Below are 10,712 nucleotides of genomic sequence, written 5' to 3'. Positions count from 1 at the left end.
AATAGTGCGTAACAGTCGTTCCACCTGCGACGGACGTATGGGGCGGAAATCGGAAAAAAATCACTTGTTAGGCGACGAACAGACTTTTGAACGGTTTGAACGGTAGGTGGGATGTGGGCCTTAGGATAGAATTGGTTGGTTTTGGGGTAGTTTTAATCTATCTTTAATATTGTAATGTATCTTTCTATTTATATATGAATTCATATTCATAAGTGATTGTAAAAATGTTTCAATTTTAACTGAAGTGATTAAAAAAAAATTTAAACATATCAGATTAAGCATTTTTAAATGATAAATATATTAATAAGGAAAAGGTATTGATTGTTTTTAATAAAGTTTATAACAAATATTAATACCTATAATTTATCTCATGTTCCCTTGAAGGAGAAACAAAATGTAGCTTATCACCAAGGAATGACAAAAGTGTCAAATTAAAAAAAAATATCATTAAAAATGTTAGACTTATTCATAAAAAACATCAGATAATGCATCTGAATAATTTCATATCTTAATAAAACTCTCAGTGTGAAAAACGCCAAGTATGTACCAGCCTTCTCGTAAAAAGTCCCGTCACGTCGCATCCAACGGAAGGTAGGGCCAATAAAAATGTATAGAGGGATTTGTTGGAACAAACTCCATATTCCAACCGCGGCATCGACAATTAATGAATTATTACGCTCTATGAATGCGAACGGCCTGCGAAAATCATGTAGGGGCTTATGGTATGGCTTATTTAATATTAATATAAGGTAAGGACTAAGGTCTTAATTTAGATTATAGATTGTACGATCAAAATACTTATAATACAAGACGGGGCACTGATTAAATTATTATTTAAATATACTTAAACATTGTACATAAATAACTTTTTAACGTACACATTTCCTTACCTTCATACGCAATTAGTTCACTTAAAAAATATTCAATTATGCATATAATTTGTAAATAAATTGCATTACAATAATTTTAGATGCATATTATTATATTGTACATGAAATTAAAATGAATACGAGCTGCTAACACATGATATTCTCTAATAACAAAGAATAATTCAGTCTACACAACCCTTTTGCCTTTCATGTACTTGTCAGATTACAGCTTTTGTTCATTAGTACCTCGGATTTAGCGACCAGCACAGGTAGTGTCCATTTTTCCGGATTTATTCATTTCTACATCGTTCTACATTAGTTGCTTACATTTGTTAGCTTTATTACTTGTACCTACATACCTGATTATTATAAAATATCATATTAATTCAACAAAGCTTAATACCTACCAAGCAAAATATATGAATTTGCTCTCGAAACATATATCGCACTCGCACAAAGTTGTATAAGGAATAGACATTAATAGTATATTTATAATTTACTACTGACAAGATTTATTAGAATCTATTTCTATATTTACAGAAAAATCATCATTGTAAGCCGTCAATTATTCATCTCAACACCAAAACAAGGCATTAAATTCACAGCTAATACCGTGTTGTTTAGTCACTCAAATAATCCGATTAGCTGTTTTGTTGCCTTTGAATAATTCATAGCGAACTTCAGGTACCCACGGTGCATCTTTCAGCTTGTTTTCTGTTTTATCTTAGTTAATTTTGGAGACACTTTTGATTAAATACGCGGGTGGGTAAAAACTTTAAAATTGTGCGACATGGTTGCATTGTAAAAATTATGTTTGAAATACCTAAATACCTACTGCGTTTAATAGCCATGATTTATTTTATTTTATTTTATTTTATTAAGGCTCATTAGCAGCTGTACATCGATTGTTTTACATGAAAAATACACAAAAAATATAAATACATGTTCCACAAGTGTGATGATCAATCAAATTGAAAACACTGGGAAATCCTTAAATAATGTTACTAAAAACACTAATTACGGACCACTTTGATAAACAAAGACAAAGACTTGAAAGGAGTCCAATATATTAGATTTTAAAAATATTCATAAAGAAAAAATACTGGTCAACAAATAAACTAACCTCTAACTATACGTAACTCTATTTGAAAAACCTAGCAGATCGTATCAAATAAATTATTGAAAGCACATTTCCTTGTCAAAGAAAGGTATATTGTAATGGAATCGATCAGATCCGAGTGAAGAGTTTGCTCTTACAAGCCAGACTCGGCCAATATAAATGTAAATGTTCGATGCCCACCGATGGCCATAGATTAACTTTCTTGAGTATTTATACTGAGTAGGAGTTAGCTCTGAGAGGCTAAGTTTTATATGAGAATGTATAATAAGTTACCGTTGCGTATAATTTCTGGTGAAGATTAATCATTATGAATATATGTAATATGCTTTCGTTTGGATAACTAATGTCGTGTGCCTGTTATTATATATTGGTTCAAAACTATAAATATCAGTGTTAATTTATTACACTAATACTATTTTTCGATTTAAATTTAATATTAATCGATTTATTTACCAAAACCCTGCCTTCCAACAAATGGTTTTATTACCTACATGCCTTCCTTTTCTGTATTCCACTATATATATATATATATCTTAGTCGAAACATCCTTCCACATCTATAACATAACTACTCTATGTTACAGGACGTGCGTCGGATCGCGTGTGCTCATGCATAAGGAACGCGACCGCAGCACGCCACCTGAACGTCATATTATATATTTCAGCTGCTACGTATGATTGTACTGTCCAGAAGAGGTTTTTTTTCTTCATCAAGAAGACATAAGAATAATAACTGTGAATGTATTTAATATACTTGTGTGTGTGAATGTATTTTACTGTGACAATCACAGTCACACCACGGATGTATTGGATCTCATCATCACTTCCTTAAATAGAATGAAAAATAAATTGAGAAAGGAAATTTGCTAAAAAAAGAAAAGGCTTTATGTGAAAACTTTGTTTTAAAATAGCTATGCATTTATTTATTATAATTTAATCACGTACACACAAGAATAAACGAGTCGAGTAATCATCATCTCATACTTAATACATATTCTTAGTTTGTAAATGTTGTATGACGTAGATATGTATTACCTACTTCACTTCACAAAAATACCATCCCATTATATTGCATACGCCTGTTATTCCGCTAGTTCCAAAATACAAATTCAAAACAGCAAATAAACATAATGCAGCTATAAACAAGGCTGGCTTCCCGCCAAACCGCATCGCAACTTACCTGTTAATTTTTTACTTTTTTACTCAATTTTAGCATTTTTATGATGCGAAAGTAGCATTGGCAAGCAACGAAGCTATTGATTTGCCATAATGTTGCCAGGGCAAAACGTGCTTCATGCATATGTAGGGAGCTAAGGCTTTTTATGCTCTATGTATTAGCTTAGTATACTCTGTGCTTTTACCAATATGGATTATAAGTATGAAAATGCAATGCAGTTCATAATACGGATAGGTCGGCATAGTCTTTGAAACACAAGTTTTTAAAATAGTTGGCGTACCATAAAATATTTAATTTAATTAAAATAAAAAGATAAATATTATAAGACTTTATGCTTGTTGCTTTTAAATAGAGATATAGCCAACAAAATAGTTTTAAGTATCCAATTTTTAAATATTGTATAATATTAAGCAATCGTTAGAAAACGTAACGTCGTCCGTCCGTCTATACCACTAAATATTGATAATTTAGCCAATATTATTTCTGAAATAAAATGCATAAATAAATATGTGTATTACTGTGTATAACAGTGAATAAACAGCATCCGTCACAAAGGTTATCAACAACACCAATCACTCGGAGGCAGCAGCAATTTTGGTACAAAACTAAAATTCATAGTTTAGGCCAGTGACACGCTGACACAACCAGTCGGCGTGCAATATGCACACGAATGATTTGTTTGACATAGATTAAGTGACAGATATGTCATTATTATAAATATAAATATAATGTCTTTTTGTTGTAGTTAATGAAAAAAATTAAGTCGCATGAAAGAAAAAGGTTTCCTGTATTTAAAGCTAACGTTTTATTTTAATTATAGGTAAGTATGTAAATTACTTAGTCAATTTGTAATAAAAATTTTCACAAATTATGTTTTTCTCATTTTCAGATGCAGGGAGGAAATTATAGCAAGACTGTTAATCATATTTTCGGAGTAAGCTTTTTTCCTCCATTTAGAGCACACTCGATTCTAAAATAGAGATCAATACCACCAATATAAGTATTCGTTTTCATATTATAAACTTATCGCGTTATATCTACCTATCTTATAGGTATCTCTTTAACACTGTAGTGATAACCAAGTTTCTATTGTTAATGAAATCTCTTATCAAACGACTGTCTACAGCAATGTCTACGGCAAAAATATCTAAAACTGACTTCAATCCTAAATTCTTAAAAGTAATCAAACTGACCACATCACTAATTACTTATCCAAATCTACAACCCAACATGATCTTTGGTACCAAACTGTAAATCAGTTGAGTGCGCCGACTCTCCGGCCGGCTGTCATATCCATAGCCCAGCGAGTATCAGCACACGAATGCACCTTTGGCCATTCCAACTAATTCAGTTCATTGTTTAATTCATGGTGTTTGCGATTTATTTTTATGGTAGTGGGTATCTAGTATCTACATTTAAATGATTACTGTAAAGCTGATCTATAACTAAATTAACAAAACTTAAACGAATTTTATAGCTTAATATTTAAACTCTAGTTTTTGACTATCTCAGATAAAAAATTTATGTACGATTAAATAACTTCTTGCAGGAGAACGACCAATAAAAAAAAATTTCAAGATATGGATCTAATGAAGCACAATGTTTTGAATTTTACATAATACTAGCGGTCCGCCCCGGCTTCGCCCGTGGTACCTACATGTTTACGTTTTTTTTTTCATAAGAACCAATAGATTCCGCAGCGCACGCGATGACAGAATTTTTAATAAGGAATTTTTTACACCTTGGGTTACATTATTGCATTTTTGGTAAGGATCTCTAATTTTTTGAAAATGCAATATGTTGCTCAGTGAAGATGCAGCTTTCCAATGGTGAAAGAATTTTTGAAATCGGTCCAGTAGTTTATGCGTGAAAATCATACATACATACATAGTTACAAACCTTTCCTCTTTATAATATTAGTATAGATTCTTTCAATATTTTTCCAGGAAATATTAAACATATTATAGAATATAGACTATAGAGCTTCCTCTTTTCAGGTGAAGTTTATAATAAAATTAATATACTACTTAATCGAATCTGTAGTTTTTGTACAAAATAACAAATAGCATCTTCAGATCCTAAAGTTCCGTAATATTTCTCACAAAAAGAAAAGAACTGTTCAATAGTCTTAAGACGCTAAGACAAACAAGACTTAGAAAAAGATAATTGAGTTCAGGTCGATGTCGTCTAGACCGAGTTAATTTTCTGAATACCTGCGTACAAAGGACATTTTTCACCACAATAGAATTCTTAGGTATGTGTTATATTTGAAGTTATTTGAAGCAGGTAGGTGGAAAATCTTTATTCCCAGAGAGGTATTGTGGAATTCACGAGTTCTTTTATAAAAAAAACTGTAATAATGAGATGAATTTGAAGAGAGTAAAATGTTATAAAAATGAAATTAAGTTGCTATTTTATAATTCTTTAAAATTGTTGGTTTATTAATTTGGTGTGAAAAAAAACTCGTGTTAATTGTAATGAATGTTTTATTTATTTTATCCAAAATCCTTACACTTATTGTAAAATAGAAAGTTCTTCCATTAGAAATGTATAAACAACCTATTACCACAGACAACGACGACCTTTTACCAGTTACCACAGATTAGTAAATATTTACTGCTATTACTGCAATGTTTGGAAATGTAAAGCCTAGTTTTATGTTGCCTGCAGCTTCGCCTACGTGGTAACTTGGTAAGAATAAATTTTCATAATGCTAAGCACATCCCCTTGAGGGATATAATGATGTATTAAAAAATTGGACAAAATCTTTTCTTAGCGGAAGCCTGCATTATAATGTAGTTTAGGCCGATACCTTTACGTTTTATATAATATGAAAGGATTTGTTATATCAACAAAAATAATGGCTTTTAGGTATTGTATCTCCATACCAATTTTCAGCAAATTAGTTTTTGTTTGGAAAAACATACGTGCCATACAGTCAGCCTGCTGTAGAAACTTTTTGAAGCTATTGCATAGCTTCTATCGCGGGCCTTGAGCGCGGCGACCGAATGTAAAAATTCCGTAACGAAAAAACCTAACACCCCCCACTCCAACCGGCACAGCGATGCGATGCTATGCAGTAGCTCTACCGCGGCAGTCCTCGAGTGCCACACGTATTTTTTTATTACAATACAGCAACAAATAACTAGCCAGGTTTAATTCAGGTTAACTTTACGGCTAACTCTTAACCCCATTCGCTGGGCTCAATCCGCTACACTAACCACTAGACCTGAGGTGCCGTTAAACGCTTGCTATCTTAAGGGGTGCGTTTCCATTGAAACACGAGAATTTTTTACATTGTGACATGAGTAATACACTAATAGAGAATGTACTACTGACACGAAAATTAACAATTCTTGCGAATATTTGTAGATACAATGAAAATGTAATCATAGAACTTTATTTCATACTTCTTACAAATCTCTACCAAACTTTTTGCAAATTGTTTAACAGATATGTATAGGTACACATTAATTTACTTATTTTCCAATATCATTATAGGCAAACAACGTTTTTTCATTCGAATCATTATTAATTTAATCCCCGTCCATGCCATCTCCATATAAGCATTTACATTAGTCCTACTGTTGGGAACATTAAATCAACAATCCTACTGTTAGGATAAAACAATATGTACCTACTTATCCTGTACTGCTATAAGGCAAGTAATCTTATCTATTATTTATTAAATATTACTTCCTACTTTCATTTGTACTTCTCCCTTACGTCTCGTCTCGTATACACAGTGACAATGGAAACGCAGCCCCGTCAAGTCGGATCGCCGTAAGACGGTAGCGAGCTAATAAAGCCTCCTTCATCGCTCCTCAGCGGCTAATCTCACTCGCGTGTGGCTACACCTTAATGTGACGGTGTAAGTTTGAAGCAGATGATGCCATATCACTTATCTTATTAATAAATTCAATTTAGATGGTTCCCTGGTTCTATGTGACGTGAGCGGGCAGACTTGGCATAAATATCATTGATCACTGATCAGTAAATAATTTTCTCGAATTGACAATGATATCTACCTAATCTTTCTGTTTTAATTGGTGATCATAGAATATTTTAAAACAGTAAAATTATTATACTATTTTACATAATTAAACTACTTACCTATATTAACAAGGTACCTTTGCTTTCTTAATGTCATATTTTTTCGACTTTTTTTTTACTTTCAATACAAGTTAGCTTTACACATCTCTATGATCATAATATAAAGTAGAAAATTATCATCAGCCCATATAAGTTCCCACGGGCACGGGCCTCTTATGAAGGTCATATCAAGGTACAGGCCATATTCCATCACGCTGGCCAAAGATGTCACATGGCGTCGTCCTTTTTGATTCTTCGACATGTCGGTTTCGTCACGTTTTCCTTCACCGTTTAGAATGTTATTATTTATATACTTACTATACTAATCTTCTTTATATAACATAAAAATTAATCACAAAATGTGTTGGTAAGCGCATAACTCGAGAAGGGCTGAAACGCTTTCGTTTTTTTTTTTAATAATATTCCTTGAAGTACGATGATGGTTCTTATGCAGAGAAAACGTAAACATGTACCAAGGGCGAAGCTGGGGCGGAGCAGTGTTTCATAAAATTGTTCAGTTCCGTGAAAAGTTTATAACTCAAATCGCTGGATAAAGGTTAGCCAGACGGACGGCTTTAACTAATCTTATTATAGCGGAGATCGGGAGCATTGTGCGGGTCAGGTGATGTGGATTACCTTCTGTTTGCTTATTGTTGCTTGGATCCTGATGTTTCGATAAACAACCGCATCTTTATAACTATAAGATACTAAGTTTTAACGGGACATTTGAGAGAAAGAATTTTCATTGAGCCAAAAACATTATTGGAGATATTAATTGAAATTAAATTGAACTTAAAGCTTAATTATATCCTTCAAACTGTTTGTAATTTAAATTTATAGATTGAAGAAGTTTGAGTCTATTTATTACAAAGAATTTTTATCATAAATAACATTAGTTGTTTATTGTACCTAAACGTAGTCACAATGCGTGCGTACAAATGTGTTTTAAAAATTGATGAATTATATACCTTATATTAAATATACATACTGAGACGTGCCAAAATATAATCTTAACCTTTTCAAAGCCCACATTTCCAAATATAGGTATACTTCAATAGAGGTACCTTATCAATCAACATAACCTCAAAATCGTGTATTTCCGTGCTCCACGCGCGTATAATAGCAATAATCCTGACTGATGATCATCACCTATCTCTCACTGGCGACAATTTATCACTCGCCAGAGACCGGGCAGATTTATACGCTTTCAATAGCAATTCAATGGAAATGTTCGTGTGAATTACGGTGTTACAAACGCTTATATAGACGTATATGCTTGAGTGTTGAAGTGGGAATTTTTCGAAATGTAAATCGCTGTAAAATTTAATTTGAATAAGCTATTTTTCTGGTCATTTATAAAAGGCCTAAGATGTGAAAGTTTTCATAATATTTTAACCATAAAATCAAATTTTAACACAAAATTCAAATTCATTTATTAATTGCTTGAACGTACATTACATGTTTGTCACAGTTGCCATTACTTAAAAAAATCTGGAATTGCTATCATTCAGTGTAACATGTCTACCTATTTTACAAAATGCATCATTTCTACAACTTTAAAACAAACTATCCACTAACATGAACATAAAAATCAAACACGAACCCTTTAAAAAGATTACCAAAGACATAAATCCTGTCAACAGTCCCAGTGGTAGTCCCATAAATAAGGCCATACCATAACCGTGCGTACCGTTTGCACAAAATATTTGCATGTAAAGCAGAAAGGCAATCCACTTAGAGACTCTTACCTGCACGACGCTCCACTTGAATATGCTGTTCTACGCACAGGAAATGCGTGGAGTCGCTGTTTTTCGGTGTTTTTTTTTTTCGAAAATGTAATTGTTGTACAAACTTATCGTACCTTCCTTATAAATAAAATAACCGAATGTTTCTAACCTATTTTCGAGTTAGCCGGGTATCCACTTAGGTTCGCCGTGGATTGCGAACACTGTGTGCTCCGCGAACGTGAACGTGTACAGTGTACACACTTAGGCTGCAACATCAGTGCTCCTGTCGGAGCGCTAAATTCCGCGCTCCGGTCTCTAGTAGACACAGACAGACGGTCGGTGCAAACATGCCGCGTCCAGAATTAGTAGGAAGTGCAGCTTATATTTTGATACATTATATTGTGATGGAATACAAACAACCTCCTCGATTTTGGCAAGCTAATATGTATAAGGGAAGAAGAAATAATGAAATAATGCATATAATCATCATTTCATCGGACCACTCCATGTTCGCGAACTTAACAAACACACGCTCGCGTCCACGAACAAACTGCGCTCCCCTTTAGCCGGGTATCCACTTAGGTTCGCCGTGGATCGCGAACAATGTGTGCTCCGCGAACGTGAACGTGTACAGTGTACACACTTAGGCTGCAACATCAGTGCTCCTGTCGGAGCGCTAAATTCCGCGCTCCGGTCTCCAGTAGACACACGACAGACGGTCGGTGCAAACATGCCGCCTCCAGAATTAGTAGGAAGTGCAGCTTATATTTTGATACATTATATTGTGATGGAATACAAACAACCTCCTCAATTTTGGCAAGGTAATATGAATAAGGGAAGAAGAAATAATGAAATAATGCATATATTCATCATTTCATCGGACCACTCCATGTTCGCGAACTTAACAAACACACGCTCGCGTCCACGAACAAACTGCGCTCCCCTTTGAGTTCGCGCAAAAAACCGCTTCCGGAGCGCTCCGCCGTGCTCCGATCGTGCTCCAGTCGCGCTCCGCGATCACGACGTATCCATAAAGCCGGGTATCCACTTAGGTTCGCCGTGGATTGCGAACAATGTGTGCTCCGCGAACGTGAACGTGTATAGTGTACACACTTAGGCTGCAACATCAGTGCTCCTGTCGGAGCGCTAAATTCCGCGCTCCGGTCTCCAGTAGACACACGACAGACGATCGGTGCAAACATGCCGCCTCCAGAATTAGTAGGAACTAGGAAGTGCAGCTTATATTTTGATACATAATATTGTGATGGAATACAAACAACCTCCTCAATTTTGGCAAGGTAATATGAATAAGGGAAGAAGAAATAATGAAATAATGCATATATTTATCATTTCATCGGACCACTCCATGTTCGCGAACTTAACAAACACACGCTCGCGTCCACGAACAAACTGCGCTCCCCTTTGAGTTCGCGCAAAAAACCGCTTCCGGAGCGCTCCGCCGTGCTCCGATCGTGCTCCAGTCGCGCTCCGCGATCACGACGTATCCATTATGTTTGGTTTGCGGAGCGGACGCGTTCGCAAACCACGGCGAACCTAAGTGGATACCCGGCTTTATGTTTGGTTTGCGGAGCGGGCGCGTTCGCAAACCACGGCGAACCTAAGTGGATACCCGGCTTTTGAGTTCGCGCAAAAAACCGCTTCCAGAGCGCTCCGCCGTGCTCCGATCGTGCTCCAGTCGCGCTCCGCGATCACGACGTATCCATTATG

Source organism: Colias philodice, chromosome 10 (genome assembly GCF_061535455.1).
Source record: "Colias philodice isolate Cphi_HAF_F1 chromosome 10, ilColPhil1 Martin Lab GWU primary, whole genome shotgun sequence".
Lineage (NCBI taxonomy): Eukaryota > Metazoa > Arthropoda > Insecta > Lepidoptera > Pieridae > Colias > Colias philodice.
The sequence above is the reverse complement of the archived record's forward strand: the minus strand, read 5'-3'. Positions refer to the sequence as shown.